General features: G+C 35.9%; 1 pseudogene; it reads right to left on the minus strand.

The window, feature by feature from the left end:
• Positions 1-662: 662 nt before the first annotated feature.
• LOC149168165 (DNA mismatch repair protein MSH5-like) overlaps positions 663-19,299 on the minus strand; it is a 72,083-nt pseudogene continuing 53,446 nt past the window's right edge.

Here is a 19,299-nt window from a genome sequence, read left to right on the forward strand (position 1 = left end):
AAAGTGCATTTGGTATTGGGAAATGGTACATGTTTAAAAATGCCACTTACAAATTTCTAGGAAACTGGGAAATGGCATGACACAATAATTAATGTGTAAATGAAAAGCTACTATAAATGCATTGCAAAGTAACTAGTCTGACATAGGAGTATAGGAATAACAAAATTTTTGAAAACAATACAAATACAATTGCCCAGATTTACTATGGGAACAAGTTTTGAATCAACTTTTGTATTACAAAAGACTCCACATATATTGTGAGGACTTAGCCAACATGTAAAGTTTTGGAGCCACAACCTCTTTTATTGTGGATTTCTAGGACTCTTCTCAGGATTGAGTAGATATAGGCGTTGATACTGTCTTGATAGAAAGTTATTTTTGTAGTATAGCACATGAAAGTCCATCAGGGCATAAATAATCTAGGCTTATTTGATTGAGCATATATGGATGATCATCATTAACTCCAAGTTTCCATTAATTCAGACATATGCTTTTGGTACCCTCACATTATGTGTGACATTTTCCTATGTGACATTATGTTTGACATCTTCCACTTCTTTTGTTGCCATGCTATTTTCTAATACTCCAAGGCTAAACTTAATAGGATCCCCTTCTTCATTGTCTGATGGTTTTCTGTTGTAAGCAATATGGACATAACTAGTCTAGGATAGATTAGATTCCTTAGTCTCCAATTTTTTCTGTATTGACCTTTTGATCACAAGGACAATAGCGCCATCAACATTTTGTACAGGCAGGCTGTCAATGCTTGGAGGGGTTTGTGAGAGGGAGAAGGCATTATTCCCTACAAAAACTGAGAGATTTCCTTTTTTTATCTCAAGTGCATCCTCTCCAATGAGCACTGACCTGACATACATGTACTAGTTTGCAACTAGTGCCAACAAGAGCATGCAGTCTAGCTCCCCAACGAACTTTGATGTCATTGTTGACACCTAATCATTAGGATTGGGTGAATAACTAAAATTGATGTAAATAAATAATAGAAAATATGAATAGTCACTGGGAGATGAAATGAACAGTCTCTCCCTCATGTATATAATAAAGACCAACATGAAGGAATATCAACTAATTGTTTTTGAGGAATTACCTCCTGGTCTGACATGGTATCAGAGCCAGCACCATTTTTGGCTTCCATCTACTTTGTAACTCCTTATTCTACCTATGGTATTTTGAATCCTATGCAGACTGGCTAGCCTGGCAGCTCTGACGCTTCCACTGGCCTGAACGCATTATTCTCTATTATTCTCTGCTACGCTGCTCCTATTGCTACTCCACCTGCTATTCGCTATTATTCTCTGCTACGCTATTCCTGTCACTGCTACACCTGCATACAAAACACCATTGCATTCAATCTGATCTTACCGCCATTATATTCAATACATTGATAATGCTATTGCATTCAATCTGATCTTACCGCCATTATATTCAATCTCACAGCCTCGGGTCTCCATCCCATGCACCACAAACATAACATTATTGATAACATTGTATAATACCACATTGCGCTCATTCAAGTAAGACGATGGGAGAACAATCAAAGCAAAGGCTATGAGACCGAGCATGACACCCACTCCAGCCATTAGATGAGGAACTGGGGAATTCGCTGCCGATATTTGGTTCCTTCTTGTGCTCATCTCATTTGTCATCGAACAAATGACAGAGAACACTCAGCCTAAAACTGAGACCTCATTCTGGTGATGTTTCCGCTCAGACATGGTGTATGGTGCTCAAAATGGTATGTGATGTGGTATACATTGTTTTGAATTTGTTGTGGTATACATTGTTTTGAATCTATTGTGGCATACCTCCCCTTCGATGTTCCTCCACCCACAGCTCTAATGTCGCCATATACCTGACTCCTCATATCTTATTACATATACCATACTCTGATATACCAACAGTCCTCCCGCTCGGTCATATCTCTACGCGCCTTATGATATTATGCTTTCAATGAATTTGGTTCCACTCTCGTTTTAATACTGTTGTTTTTTTTAATACATTGAATACTCCCTCCACCACATAACCCCTCCCCCAATTAATAACTCTGATATATTATCCCTGATTATTTTTTTTCAAAGTTAAACAGAGTTTGCCACCAGAAGTACAATTATTTTTTACAGTATATTGCTAGAAGTATTTTTTTTTACATTACACCGATTTTACAATGCTTTCAATCATATCTATTGTGGGAGTAGTTCTCACTGGCAAGGAGAACTATCCTGAGTGGTCCCAGAAGATAAAGCACACCCTCATTTTCAATGAGTTGTGGAAAGGAGTGTGTGTTGGAGACGGAGACAAAGAGCTAGAACAACCTACCTCAGACAAAGATTTCGTCATTTGGGAAAATAAGAACAGCAAAGCCTATGCATTAATTGCAACATCTGTAAGTAAAGAGGTGAGTCAACATATTTCGCCATTTTCAAATGCTTTTGAAGCCTTACAAAAGTTGAAAGAACTCTATGACTCACACTCTGCACTTGAAGTTGTTCAACTCATGATTAAACTCTTCACTCTTGAATTACAAAATAATGATCATCTTTCTCTTACATCTGAAGTAAAATCTATAATGCATGATATCAAAGCCACTAAGGTTGAATTGGATATTCCTCTTATCACTTTTCTCAAGGCACTTTATGCTACTTACTCCAATTATCTTGAGTCATTGCAAGCAAATGGAAATCTCAAAGATATTACCTTTGACTCTTGTGAAAAAATTTGCTAAAAGAGAGAAAGCTTTTGGAAAGAATAAAACCCTTGAATCTTTTGAAGAGGTTGTGTGCCTTGCTCATAAAGAAAAGAATCTTACCCAAGATTCTTCCAGAGGAAGAGGTGGTCAAAGAGGAAGAGGAGGATATTTCAGAGGCAAGGTGGGGAAGACACTCTCAAGGAGAAAAGTCAGATTTGCATTGCATACATTGCAAAAGAGATGGATCACATGATGCCTGTACATGCAAGTTACCTTGGGACAAAATTGAGCAGCAAAGAAACCAACCCAAAGGTAAAACTAATGACTCAGACAAAGGTAAAGCACCTGAATCTGCTCATTATGTTGTGGCACAATGTAATATTGGAGTAAATGAAGACTTATTTAATGCTTCACTTGCTTCTTGGAAAAATGATTGGTTGCTTGATTCAGGAGAAACTTGCCACATGACTCATAGAAAAGATTTTTTTTGAAGAATTTACTGGCAATGTTGATGGAGCAATATACTTTGCAGACCAATCAAAACTTAAGCCATCAGGGCTTGGCACAATCAAGCTTAAATTGTCTGGTCTTCCAGACTTCCTTCTGCATCATATTCTATATCTCCCACAGCTGAAGAGAAACTTGTTGTCCTTTGTCCACATCCACCAGCAAGGTCACTCCATTCATATGTTTTATGGCAAGCTTGAGGTGAGAAAAGCATCTGACCACTCACTTGTCATGAGGGGGATAGAAGAAGAAAGACTTCTCAAGCTGCAGGGTACCTCTGCTCGTGCACAACATTTCTCATACAACTCTCATTATGAAGAGGTACACTTCCATCAAGTTTATTATGGCATCCTAGATTTGTAAATTTGAACTATGATAGCCTCCGCTTGTTGAAGAAAAATGGTGTTACTAGTTTGCCTACAATTCCTAGGAAACTTAAGCAATGTGATGCTTGTATTCTAGGAAAGCATAGCAAACAGTGTTTTCATGATTCACATTCAAGAGCACATAGAAAACTTGAACTCATTCATTGAGATTTATGTGGTCCAATGCATGTTCCTTCTACAAATGGAAATAAATATATGATGACATTTATTGATGACTACACCAGAATGTGTTGGGTTTATTTATTGAAGAACAAATCTGATGCTTTTCAAACATTCAAGAACTTTAATACATGGATTGAAAATGATGCACAATCTCATGTTGGTTCTATTCGCACTGATAATCGAAAAGAATACACTTCAAATGAATTTGAAAACTATCTTCGCCAACGTGGGATCAAACATCAAACAACTATGCCTTATAATTCCCAACAGAATGGTGTAGCTAAAAGAATGAAAAGGAAAATCTTAAATATGGTGCGCTCCATGATGTTTTTCAAAAATGTAAAATTGATGTTTTGGGCTGATGCCGTTCTATGTGATGTATATATAAAGAATAGATTTCCATCTAATGCTATCAGAAACAAGACTCCCTATGAAATGTAGTATGGGAACATTTCTTTGGTAAAGCATCTCAGGGTTTTTGGTTCCACCTGTTATGCCTTGATACCAAAGGTACATAGAAACAAACTTGGTGCAAGAAGTCGTAAGTGTATCTTCTTGGGATATTCAAACACCTCCAAAGCATATCGTCTTTATGATGAAGTCAATAAAAACTTTTTTGTATCTAGAGATGTAATCTTTCTTGAATCATCCAAAACTGACAATGTTGTTGAGTGGCAACTTGATCGCTTGGATAGATTCGCAAATGCAAAATCATTTCAAGAATTGGATAATAAAATTCAACATCTTGAAGGGGGGATTCCTATACTAGATCAATCTGTGGAATCTTCTTCTGAAGCACTCTCTCCCCCGCATGAAACTCCAATAACAGATGATACTTTAAGTGATGTGATTGATAGAATTGGGTGACTCAATCTTCATTCAGTCCCAACTCAATCAACGGAGTAGCCTGGACCATCTGAGAAAGGTCCCCCAAAGTAGCTGACAAAGACACTTGAAAGTCTTCATCCTGATGAGGTTGGAAAAATAGGAACTAGAAATTCAAACTGGCAAAATGGAGGTGATGTAGATGACTCTGATTCACCTGTTGATATGGATGTTTATTATGATTGTGAATTGAATCTGTCTACAGATTTCGAACCAACTTCCTTCAATGAAGCTGCTTCTCATGATGAATGGAAAGAAGCGTTGCAAAAGGAGTATGATGCCCTAATAAAGAATGGAACTTGGAAGCTGGTTGATCCTCCATTAGGAACCAAACCAATTGGCTACAAGTGGGTCTACAAGAACAAGTATAAAGCTGATGGCTCACTTGACAAGCACAAAGCCAGACTTGTGGCAAAAGGTTTTTCACAAAAGGAAGGGGTCGATTATGAGGAGACTTTTTCCCCCACAACAAAATGGGCTACCATCCAGACACTCTTTGCCTTAGCAGCTCAAAACGGTTGGAAAGTCCATCAAATGGATGTAAAAACTACTTTCTTGAATGGAGATCTAAATGAGAATGTTTTTATGTCCCAACCTAAAGGATTTGCTATGAAAGGACCTGAACATAAAGTATGCAAACTTGTGAAATCCTTGTATGGCCTCAAACAAGCACCACGAGCCTGGTATGAAAAACTCACTGAGCATCTTCTGAAACTCAATTTCAAACATTATGATCTTAATGATGCAACTTTATTTGTTAAGAAAGTTGGCAAAACAGTTGTATATATTATGGTATATGTAGATGATCTTTTGATGACAGGGAACAATGAACGTTGCATTGCATCCATAAAGAAGGAATTGAGGAAATGTTTTGAAATGACTGATTTGGGCTATGTTCATTACTATCTTGGTATTGAAGTAACTCAACATCTGAAGTACATATTCCTTTCTCAAAAGAAGTACATTGGAGATCTGTTGAATAGGTTTGGCATGACAGAATGCAATCCTCTTACTACTCCAATGGAACAAAACTTAAAGCTCACATCCATTGAAGGAAAAGAATTTGAGGATGCAACAAAGTATAGACAACTTGTAGGAAGTCTCAATTACCTAACTACTACCAGACTAGACATTTTGTTTGCTGTTGGAATCCTCTCTGGGTTTATGCAAAAGCCTTGTGAGGGACATTGGTCTGCTGCAAAAAGAGTTCTAAGGTACTTGAAGGGAACTCAAGACTTTGGAATCAAGTATACACATGTGGACGACTTCAACTTGATTGGATACTCTAATTCAGACTTCTATGGAGACAAAGAAACTGGGTTATCTACTTCAGGTTATGCTATGAGTCTTGGATCAGGAGTTGTCTCCTAGAGATCACACAAATAATCAGTTCCAACAAATTCCACAACAGAGGTATAATATGTGGCAGCAGCTGAGACAACAAAAGAAATTGTGTGGCTTAGGAAAATTCTTGAAAATTTGCACGTAAAACAAGTACAATTGACTCCACTCATGATTAGCAATACCTCGACAATAAAGTTGGCCAAGAACGCAAAGTTCCATGATCGAACGAAGCACATCAATATTAAATAACATATGATTCGACATCATGTTGAGGCCAAAACAATCCATCTACGCCATTGTTCCACTAATGAGAAAATTGCAGACATCTTCACCAAAGCACTTGGAAGAGAAAAGCTTGAAAGATTCAGAACGATGCTTGGACTCACCAACATCCCTTCAGATTAAGGTGGGGGATGTTGACACCTAATCATTAGGATTGGGTGAATAACTGGAATTGATGTAAATAAATAATAGAAAATATGAATAGTCACCGGGAGATGAAATGAACAGTCTCTCCCTCATGTATATAATAAATACCAACCTGAATGAATATCAAAGAATTGTTTTTGAGGATTTACCTCATGGTTTGACAGTCATATGCAAATGCATTGAGAAAGGCTAAAGCTTAAATCCCAAATATCTTATTATGAGTCTTTCCATATCTAACATTTTATGATAGATGTCTCCTAGAAGAAGATCCAACTCTTTTGTCTTTGAAGTACGATAAAAGTACGCTTCCTGATGTTCCTTTTCACCTGCATAAGCAAACTCCGTGTCTTTAAGATTTTCCAATTCACTATTGTCGAGTTTTAGTCCAGAAAGGCACAATTGATAACCAATTTGAGGTATATACACAATGGACCCGTGTTTGGGATTATTAGCTTGGCATGGGAGGCATTTTAGCTCAAGTGCTGAAATCTCCTCAAGCAATCCCTTGTATATTTCCTTCAATTCATCCAACTCTAGACAAATCCTGGATGCAATCATCATTCCATATTTGTTTCTATTGCTTTGATTAAAGTCAAAGACTCCCTTTATCAGTTCAAACTTCATAGATATGGACAAGCTCAATTGTAATGCATGTAAAAGTCTGTCTTACAATATTCAAATTGAACATTCCTGCATGCTCATGCTATCTTTTTGAAATCCCAATTTCAAAAATTTTCCTTGTATGTAAAATGGAACTCATACTCTTTGACATTTTTGTCCAATCATCCAATGTTGATAGATAACCTGAACACTGAAATCTTGAGTAGATGTGGAATATCTTTCACATTTTTCAAAGTGTTGTGCAGGGCTGGCATCATTTCATCACAGTGATGGCGCAGTGGTATAGTGTTGAGATGACCATTCAAAATGTTGAGATCTAATATAGGCCTTAAGAGCCAAGTCCTTAAAATACATCAGCCGATGACAATGACACAGTTGTTAAACATGCCAAATAACAAAAATCCTTCCTTTGCTTTGCCAATGCCCATGTTGCTTGGATGCTTATCAACTTGAAAAATTTTCAAGGCATCATAACCTGTAGCATCAACTTTTAGAATTTTTTTAATGAGATCTCTAAAACCATGTCAAATTTTATTGGTGCGGTGTCATATTCCTTCATTTCAATAGTGTTGACAAGCATCTATTGTTGTAGCCTAGCAAGAAGGTCCCCAGCAGCACGAACTTGCACATCACTTTCAATGTTCATCATGGAATTGAGTTGTTCATGAGCACATGCACAAACCACCAAATGCTCTTGTTCATTAAAAAATTCCAAACACTTGTTCAAATGCTTAACATGCTTCCACCTATTGTTTGGGACCTTTGAAAGTAACAACTTGTGAGCCAGCCAATACTCAAGGCTTCCAACAATTCCTAAAAAGGTAGCTATTAGATCACCATAATATCAGAGTTATCATTTCCAAAAATTTTGCAGTACATACAAAGTTCAGGTGCAATAAATAAAAATATTTCATTGTTTATGTGATCATCCAGAGAAAACTTGAGAACCTATTCCAAGATTGATAAGACTAAAGTGACCTGCCCATATAAGCATCTGCAAGAGCTCTAGACAAAATTTGCAGGAAAACATCTCTTTGTCATAAAAGTCTTGTTTTGAGAGCATCCTGGAGTCTACATTTGCATGGATGTCTTGAGCTAATTTCCCATTTACAATGTAGATGCAGGAGCTGGAGGATGGTAATGATTTTGCATGATATTGCTCATAGAAAATCAATATTGCAAGGCCCCAAAGAAAACTAAAATGCAACCAGACATGTTGGTATCCAGTGAATTCATTTCTTTGGTATTTTGGGTGTAAGTGTTTCGATGCCCAAACTTCGTTGGGGTTGTATCCAAAGCGCTAGATTGAAGAATAATTGGTTTGACTTCATGTAGACATGGTAGAACAATTGATCCAATGGCTATTGATTGAGTGCCATCCAGAAATACCTTGTACTCCTTTGAGAGCACACACGTATGTAGAAGTGTATGATTTTGGAGAAGCCCAATTCAACATTGTTCAAGGCGGGTTGGGTCATTTGAAAAAAATGGTACAAATGCCTAATATTCTGTAATGTCAGGCCTGCCCTTCATGCAACAATATGCATATGCCTTGACAACTGGGTGAGGTGCAAGAAGTCTTATTTTCACCTTACATCCAATCTATTTTACAAATGAAGGGTAATAGAGGCCTCTAGATGTTAACAGTGGTGATGAAACCAAAGTTTGGGCATGCCCTCTTTAGCACACAGAGGAAACCAACTGCCCATTGGAACCATATACCTCTTGACCATTCACTAGGTCTACACAGTTAAACTTGTAAGATGCCACTGGTATTAGAAAATATTCATAATAGACAAACACCTTATTTGACTTTGAACCAGTAGAATTATACATATCAGCAATAGAAAGCCCCATGAGGTTCTTTTCATTTTATGCCCAGAATATGTCAGAATAAGGTTGCAATGTATACTTTTTGTACTTGTTTCCAGTTTCCAAGGCTTGAGTGTACCATAAATTGAAGCTAAGGCAAGGTTGGTTGAATCAAGAGACTTGATATTATCCACAGTTTTCCTGTGATGGTGTTTTTATCTTTTGAATATTGTCACAATATATTTTATAACCTGCAGATCTGGATGCAAGTAACCAATATAGAGCCTGGTGGAAATTGAAGAACACTTTCTTCCTTATTAATATTCCAAAGTTTCACATGGCCATCACTCATTTGCACAATGCTCATTTCCAATAAACCATTTGTTAAATTGTCAAGTCTTTTTGATTACTTAGGAATGGGTTCCAGTATGTTGGTTTTTGAGTTTATTCCTTTATTTTGATATCATATACTACCATGTCATTTTACTTCTTGCATTTGTTCAAAAACCATGAGCCACTTAACTTGTAGGATTGGGAAAATTTGCAGTGTCTGTGTATAATGATCCACCTCTTGTGGATTATGGGACTTTAGCGTATTTTCCTCCAAAACATCTATAGAATGGCCCATATCCGTAGTTGAGCAATTCTCAAAGAGACTACAACCTCACATTTTAAGCATATATCTTCCCTTGCCTCGATCATAAACTATAATTGTGACATTAGATAATTGAGTAGAAGGATTTTGGTCAACAAATAATGAAACTAATTTGTCTGTCCTATACTTTTCTTCAATAGGGAAAATTCCTCCAAATTTGTCCTTGATATCTTGATCTTGGAATTCACCTTCAAATATAGGTGTTATCTCTTTTATAGGATTTAACATCTTTCCCATACCTTTATTTACATTTGGCTCTCTCTAAATGGATTTTTCAAAGCTTAAACTACATCTGGATCCTCTACGGAATCAACTGCTTCCATGTCTTCATCCTTATCTATTTTCTCAACTAAATGTACTAAGCCTTCAGTCCTACTTGTATCAACTTCAGGTTTGTCATTACTTCTTCCCTTCTTGGCAACCCTTGATGATACCTAGGCTTCCAAGAGTTTTGTTACCTTTATGAAGGCTTGGCTATAGTCTTCAAATTTTTTATTTGGAAACATTTTTTTTCTTCCTAGTTACCTTAGACCTTTTTATTCTAGTTCTAGAATTCCTTTTCAATATGTTCTAGTTCCATAGTTGGCCAGGAGCATGCTCTGATACCATTGTGATGTACCAATTCTAAATTATGCAATTTTTTCCTTCATTAACAAACTTTCTTTGACAAATTTTTACGAACAGTTAGAGTGCAATAATTTCATCAAACACTTGGCATGCATAGTAAGGGAAATACTACAACAAGAGGAAATAAGAGGCAATCATTAATTTTATTGCTTAATTTAGAAAGCTATTACAATATAGGAAGATCAAGGAAACTGGAACTTCACTTGGTGAAAACTTTTGACCAATCTCGCCCCACTAGTATAAACTGGTATAAACTCAGAAAGAAGGTACAAAATGTTAGCCTCCTTCAGAAATTATGAACCCTTTAATGATGTTTCTCAACTTCAGAATATGATGATTGATCTCCAATCTATCCTCCTGAAAACACTGATATATGGTGCCAAATCTGAGAACAATCACCCCTGAAATCTCAGCCCTCCCTTGGGAATATATTATTAGCATATTAGTCTTCTTCCAAAAGTCTTCTATTGAACCCCATTACCAATACATATTTCCAATAAAAAACCCTATTTTTATTAAATACCTTTTTTAGAACCCCCAATTCATATAAATTCCCCCATATAACTGCAATATATTGACTCTATTTTTTAGAATTGTAAAATGCCTTTATGAATGAATGTTCTAAGATTGTGGTCAACAAGGTGAAGTACTTGTGCACAAAGATTGGATATGTTTGTTCTAAAAACCAGTTTTTGAACTTCAAGGAATCCACAAGAAATAAAAAAAGATAAGGCTTGAGCCTTAGGTATAGGCTTTGATGATTCCTATACCTCATGTCTCCTCGAATGCAATAGGTGTTCCTGTTGATGTGATGGAAGCCTTTGCCTCCTCCCTTATTAGCCTAGATATTTTTGGAGAGATTTCTCATGACGTTGTTATGCATTAGATGATGAACCCCAACATGATGAATGTAGATGGGGTAGCAGCTAGAACCTTAGTTCATATTTGAAATCTAGTAATGTTAGCCATTACCTTGGTCAACAATTTTTGAATTACTTTTCCACTCCATGAATGACCATGTCCAAAATATTCTTGTGTCAAGCCTAGAAGTTGAAGGGGATACCACTGAATTTACATCTTTGACCCTGTTGAATTCAAGATGAGAGTTGATCAGCTAACAAACCAGTGTGGTCTCACAAACATTGTTTGGAACACTTGGTTGTGTTTTGACACATTGAATTCATGATCCTGAAGATGGGTAGGTTTGAAGACAGTCCATCATATTTTCCTCTCATTCATGTTCCTCTAGGATGTGAGGAATCATCTGCAAAATGCCCATTAATTGGCTACCCGGTTCCTTATTTAGGGAGGGGAGTTCCTTTGATTAAACCTTGTTCACTCTATGTGATATATATCAAGTAGCCCAAGGATTCAACTACAATTAATTATAGAGCTGGGGTTAATAGGATCTCTTGTTAGATAGATGTAACATGCCCTACTTCTATTTTTCTTTTGGTGATACATAGAAAATGGAAAAAGGATTAATAATTTCTTCATTAACTTAGAAAACTCAACAATTTATCTTTTAACCCAGTTACCATGCAAGATTGTGACAAATTATACCAGGTTTCGAGGTTTATTGTTCAGGAAAGATTTTCCATGTTTGTTATAAAAGCTAGATTCTGAACCAAGAGAAATCTAGAAGACATAAAACAAGATATAACTTATAAGGTGCTAAATTAGATTGAATGAGAAATTTATAAAGACCATCCAAATAAGGTGTAGGAGGCAGACAAAAAATGGAGCCAATACTCACAATAACCCATTTTTTTCTTTGTATCAAAACTTGCTTTTGAGGCTACGCTATTCTTCCATGATGTAATTTTAGTAACTTTATTGAGTGATGAGACTTAGGCCTAGTTGATTTGGTTCAATATTTATACATATGTAAGTTTATTACAATGAGGTCAGTGAAAAATTATCACTCTCCTAACTTTGCTCTTGTATATACCTAATATAATATAGATTGTATAGTTTGATTTTCTCTTTCACTTTCCTTGTGCGATTGTTCTCATTGCTCTTCCAATTCATGCACATATCAATAAGGTTTATTATCTTGTTTCTATTTTAGTATGAGTTTTATTTTGGGTTTAGGTATTATTTTTATTTCTTCTGATAAATTATATTCAGTTTAACTGTCTTGTGTTCAATTCTTTCAGTGGGTGGGTATTGGCTATAGGATCCGCAGACAAAACAATGAAACTTTTTGATCTATGCAAGATAACCAATGCTTTGCATGCTTTTTCTTGTCACAAGTATGTGATTTGTCTGGTTCTAATTCATTTTCTTGTTTATGGAAGTATCATCCTAAATTTCTATGATGTATTTTGAAACATGAAATGTTATATCTCTTTATGTGGAGGTGCTTCGACATTGGAATGCAAATGGATTTCTTAAAATAGAATATAAGGAACTGAATACCCATTTATTCTTCTAAAAATGAATTGTAAATAAGAGAGTTTTCCTCTTAGTATTTTTACCATTTTATTTGGTGGAACACATGGTAGAGAATGATGCACTACTCATTTTCTCATTATGTTTGGAATTTATACGATTGACTAAGTAATTTGTGTAGCTTCATTGTTGTTTGTTTTATATCTATAACTTCATTTCTATTTTATGTAGTTACTAATAGAAATTAAGTTTCATTATACTAATAGAAATTAATCTTCATTATGTAGCTTCATTGTTTGTTTTATACCAATAGCTTCATTTTTGTTTTATATGAATACTTAGTTTTGTGTAGCTTCATTGTTGTACAATGTTGATCATAAGAAAGTATTAATTCCTATGGTTTATTGAAAATATGGATGAGCATTAGGATCTGGAGATATTGGGGCTATTTTTATTTTTGAAACGAATATTTTTTAGGATGTAAATGAATATGAAAGAAGAAAATCAAGTGGGTACATTTGGTTAGATACATTGGAAGGGGGTATAAATGACATAGTTTTAGAAACAATTCCAAAATGCCATTTGTTTGGCATATATGACATTTTTGGTAGGCATGTGGAGATAACATGCAAAAATGATACTATGGAGTACAACTAGTTAATTATGGACTTATTTTTATTTTTTGGACTCACAAAGGAGAGGCAAGGCCAAAATGCAACCAATCAATCATTATGTTAGTAGAAGGTTTGCTTCCTCTAGAACCTGAGGACCATGGCATATTGGAGCATGTTATCCACCCACATGTATGGGTAACCATAGGAGGTTTTTTTTCTTCTATGAAGCAATTTTTAGCTAGCGGTCATACATTATTTATTATATGTTGTCTTTTTCTTTCCATTTACTTTCACAAGATATCTACAACTTGATCTTTTTATATTGTAACTTAGTTGACATGATTGTTATTAAGTTCCCAAGGTGTTCTTTTTCTATGGTGATGTTTTATTTGTTTTGTTTATACAGGTCATCTGGCCACTATCGCCAACTAAAGAAAACTTGTTCGAGTTTTTTGCTTTTCTCGGGAAAAATGGCATTGACATAGCTGATGTTGAGGTATATGTCATATAAATCCTTTGTATGCTACTTTAGTTTATATTCCATTGTTCATCGTATTTCATTTCTTACACTCTACATGATATCTTCTTTGATTTCAGAAGAGGAACTCAGTATTGATGGTCAAAAATAGGAATTGAAGAAAGAGGAGAACAATAACACTGGAGAGACAAATGCAAAGAGATAGAGAGATAAGAGAACCAGTCTAGTGATACCCTTAAAGACAATATCTCACATGAGACACACACATAGAGACTGATGATCAAGTCTTCATAGTTGGTGAATTCACCTACAATGCATTGACAACACAATGATGATGTTTTGAAGTGATGAAATAATATTTCATGTGTAAATTGTAGTCCAACCAATATTAAGTTGGAAACTCGTATTGTAATACTTAACATTTCATATAATATAATTTATGTGGTTGAAGTAATTTATAGTTGCACTCTATATTATTTAGTATTGTAGTTAACATGTATAACTTTACGTTTTCATATTAGATGAACATGCACATTGTATGGCATTTTTTTAATTAAGTTGTAAAATCATACTAATTAATAATGAACACATAAAATTAATCTAAAACTACTAAATTAGTAGTTTATATTGATTAATGATAAACACAAATAAAATGAATATACGACTAAATTAGTTGTTTATAATGATTATTAATGAAAGTAAATGAAATGAATATAAACTATTAAATTAGTTGTTTATATAATGAATATGAAATTACCAAAAAATGATAAATGACTACTACAAATGATAAATTTGTGATTACAAATGATGATTAAATTTTGCATATATACGACTATTAGTAGCTAATTTACAGTATTTTATAACGCAACCAAAATTTAGTCATATTTCATTGGTCATTAATTGGTTTTAAACGATGACTAAAATTTGCATATATATGACTATTAGTAGCTAATTTACAGTATCTTATAACACGACCAACATTTTGGTCATATTTTTTTGGTCATTAATTGGTTTTTTCGGGTGATCATATAGTAATATATTTTGTTGTATATTTGGTCATTAATTGTGTCAATTAATGACTAAATCAATGACTAAATTAATGACCAAATTAATGACTAAATATACTACTAGATGACAAAATTGAGACAACCAATTAATGACTAAGTTAAAAACGACTAAAAGTTGGTCGCGTTATAAGATACTGTAAATTAGCTACTATTGGTCACCGACTGAAAAATGGTCATTTATATGCAAAATTTAGTCGTTTTTTTAGTAACTAATTAACCATTTTGTACTAGTGTATTAAGTCAAATTAACTTAGTTAGCCCATGGGGCTTTGGATTGATGGTGAATGGGTGCATTGTTAAGGCACTTAGTGTGATAGGTCACCGGTTCAAATCCCCTATGGGTCTTACCTACCAAAAAAAAAGTCAAATTAACTTAGTTAACTATTACAAGTTGTCATGAGATGTGGAATTACAATTTTATTCCCAATTTAATTCAAGGACAAAATTAAATTAGAATTTTCGTGTTGCATTTTCAACACTCCCTCTCAACAAGAAAGGCATTATCTTCTACCTTGATCTTGCCTCTGTGAAACTCGAATTTTCATCTTGACAATTCCTTTGTCAAAATATCTGAATCATGCTCCTCTTTAGGAATTCACTCCAGCAACATGATTCTCCTATGTACACAATCTCGTAGATGGTGATACCGGATGTCAATATGCTTGGACCGATCATGAAAAATTGGATTCTCAAAGAGTTTGATACAAGTATAATTTTCACAATAAATCATTGTAGGATCCATCTTCTAACCAAATAACCCAACAAGGATCTTCCTCATCCAGATAGCCTCGCAAGTTGCTTGAATTGCAGCCATGTACTCTGCTTCTACTAAACTGAGTGCAACTGGTCTCTGCTTCCTACTATACCAAGAAATTGTTGTTGACGCAATACTAAAGATTCCCCCTATGTGCTCTTCCTGTGAGATGGATTCCTGTCTCAATCTACATATGTGAAGCCTTGAAGCTTCACTCCCTCTTTCTATTTGTACCAAAGACCAAACTGAGTGGTGCCTCTGAGGTATCTCAAAACATGTTTATCTTCCTTCCAATAGATTTTGGTTGTCTTAACCATTACTTGACTAAATTGGTTAACTGCAAAACATATTTCTGATCGTGTGTTCAACAAATACATAAGTGAACCCACAAGTTGTCTATAAATAGTAGCCTCCACTACTTCACATGAAGTAGCATCTTCCTTCCTCCAATTACCTGTTAGAGGAGTCTCCATGGATTTGTTGTTATCCATGTGGAAATTCTTCAATATCTCGTTGGCATACTTTCCTTGAGAGACAAATAGTTCTCCATCTCCTTGCCATACTTCCATACCAAGAAAGTAATGCATGAGCCCCAGGTCCTTCATCTCGAATTATCTTGCAAGATCCTCTTTGCAAGATTTTATTAGCTTCTCATCACCCGTTAGAATCAAATCATTGACTTATAATACTATAATGAAAGGTTTACCTTCAACCATAATATGGTAAAGGTTCACATCTACTTCACTTTTGGTGGATCCCAACCCAGTGAAATAACTGTCATTCCTGGTGTACCAAGCGCAAGGTGTTTTTTTAGTCCATACAATGCTCACTTGATTATTCACACATGTGATTCTCTACTGAAGGTATCAAATCCTTCTAGCTGATCAATATACACCTCTTCCTCAATCAAACAGTTGAGGAATGTTGTCTTCACATTGATCTGATGTATCTTCCATCCCATTTGTGCTGAAAGTGCTAGAATAGATTTGATTGAAGAGTAACTTACTACTAGAGCAAAGGTATCCTTGTAATCAATTTCCTCCACTTGAGAAAACCCTCTGGCCACAAATTTGGCCTTGTGTTTCTCCACACTCCAATATGTTGCTTGGTTTACCTTGTAAATCCATCTGGAACTCGCCACTTACTTGTCTATGGGTCTTGGGACCAATTCCCAAACATTATTTCTGACAATAGAGTCATACTCCTCAACCATGGCATCAAACCATACTAGTTGATGCACTTTTTCCTCGAATGAGGATGGATCAACCTCTACACTCTCGCTCATTAGAGACATGTAACCAGTGTACCGATCTAATGACCTCCTCTGCCTACGTTGTGATGTGGGTGATCCCACATTCTCTCTAGCATCATCTATCAATCCGTCAGCCTATCTGGTGTGCTTCCTTCCATCTATGGAAGTCTTTGCATGAGTGGGTGCTTCCACTCTCTACTCCTCTGTATGTGGCTACTCCACATCATCCCGAGGTTCCTCCTTTGGAGCTAAAATCTCCTCATTTTCATGTAACTAAAGCTCCCTCTCAATCAAACGTATCATGGCCTTCTCTTCATCCAAATTCACATCTCTATGAACCATTATCATCCTATGAGATGGCAAGTAGACGTGATAGCTATGAGGTGTATCAGTGTACCCCACAAATATTCCCAACTCAATTTTTGGCTCTAGATATTTCCATGCATCCTTGGTAACATGACAGTAGACTGATGAACCAATGATCATGAAGTGTGCTACATCTGGTTTCTTACCTGAAAAATCTTCTTCTGGTGTAATCATCCCAAGAATTTGATGAGGACTTCTATTCTACAATTAAATAGTTATGTTGCATGCTTCAACCCACAAGTGCAATGATAGGCCTTGATCATGTAATATCACCCATGAAATTCCATAATGCTTTTATTCTTCGTTTCAGCCACCCCATTTTTTTGTGGGTTATGGGGTGCTATTAACTCTTGTTCAATGCCTTATGATGCACAAAAGTTCTTGAATTCATTCAAAACATATTCTCCACTATTATCGCTTCTAAGAGCTTTAACTTTACTACTAGTATCTTTCTCGACAAGTTTTTTAAATTAACAAAATTTAGGGAACATCTAATATTTCTTCTCCATGAATTAAATACATCACTTACGAGAAAAATTATCAACAAATATTACATAATACCTATGCTTGGTTGTGCAGGTTGTTGAGAACCGTACACACACATCTGAGTGAACTCTCTTAAGGATTTCTTGTGCTCGGTTTTCTTTATCATGAAAGGAAGCTTTGATGTACTTCCCAATGTACACCCTTTGCATGTGTCTCTCTGCTCTAGGGTACCCTTGGGAAGACTTGTAGAAATTTGTTGCATGACCTTCAAAGATCTATGGTTCAAGTGACCCAATCTTCTATTCCACAACTCACTGATGCCTCGGCTCTACACCTTCTTTGCTTTTGTTCTCAAAACGGCATAGTCTTCTACATCTAATTTTTTGAGGTTCTTCACATGAACACCAATCTGCGTCACCTGTCCTAAGGCTATGTGAAGAAGGAAATACTTTCCCTTGCTAAACATGACATCATAGCCATGGTCCTCCAACAGGGAAACTGAAACCAAATTCTTCTTCAAACCCGAAACATACATGACATCTTTTAATGTGAGAGGAGAACCAGACTCCCTTGGAAAGGTAACAATATAAATTTTAGTCATGCTATACCTCCCATCATATCCCATTTTGATGTGCATATGGAGGTCCTTCTCCTCCAAGTCACTGAATAACTCTTTTTTTCAGTCATATGGAATGAGGCTCCACTATCTAGGTATCACACACTAACCATCACCGATGTCACCATGCAAGGCATGAGGGTGAAATACATCTCGAATTGTAAAGCAAAAGCTTCACTTGCTGCTCCTCCTGAGGGCTTCTTACCATCCTTCTTGTGTGAACACTTCGTGGCATAGTGTCCCAACTCATAATAGTGAAAAGATTTAATCTTCGATGTATCCTTATTCTTTCCACCCATAATGGATCTGATTTCGAATGAGATGACTTCCCATTCCATTTCTTTGCCTTTCCAACTAAGGCATAGTTCTCCTCGTCATCACGCTTGGATGAGGATCCATCTCTAGTGTTCCGTCGAATCTCTTCTTATACCAAGTCAGACCACAAACACTCCAACTCTGGTAGCTTCTCCCTCCCATTAACTGAGTCCTCGTAATTGTGTCAGCTCTTGGGAAGGCCTAGAAGTCCTAGACTCACCAGATCACCTTCAACAACTATAACACCAACACTTCAAATCTCATCCTGACATTGGGTGAACTTGGTCAAGTACTTTGGTATTGTGTCACCCTTCTCCATCTTGATTTTTCTTATCTTTTCCTTCAGTGGTAGCTTCCTGTGATCACTGTTGTTTTGAAACAAGTCTGCTAAGGCCTTCCACATCATAAATGGAGTCTCCTTACTTTGGAGGTTCAAGACAATATGATCTCGAACTCCTTCTAGGATAATCCTTCTCGCCTTTGCAACACATTTTCTTCACTTTGCCAGATCTTAAGCATCAGCTGGCTTAGGAATATCTTTTTCTATGTATTCCTTAAGCATGCTGTCTTCCAAAACTGTCTCCATCTTATCAATCCACTCAATATATTTTGAGATAGCCTCAAGGTCATATTCGAGTCTCAATCTATAGAATGAAACCCTGTTGCCTCTAAAGTATGATACTACAAATTTGATTTCTCTTGCAAAAGACAAACTCGAATTATCCTCTTCTATAGTAATTTCATATCTCATACCATGTAGAAATTCCTTATAGATTCAAACTGCTAATTTTAATATGCTAAAACAATAGACTTGAATCTACTCTA

The sequence above is a fragment of the Pinus tabuliformis genome, chromosome 4_2 (assembly GCF_031772625.1).
Source record: "Pinus tabuliformis cultivar Carrire ecotype Pingquan chromosome 4_2, CPIR1, whole genome shotgun sequence".
NCBI classification, from domain to species: Eukaryota; Viridiplantae; Streptophyta; class Pinopsida; order Pinales; family Pinaceae; genus Pinus; species Pinus tabuliformis.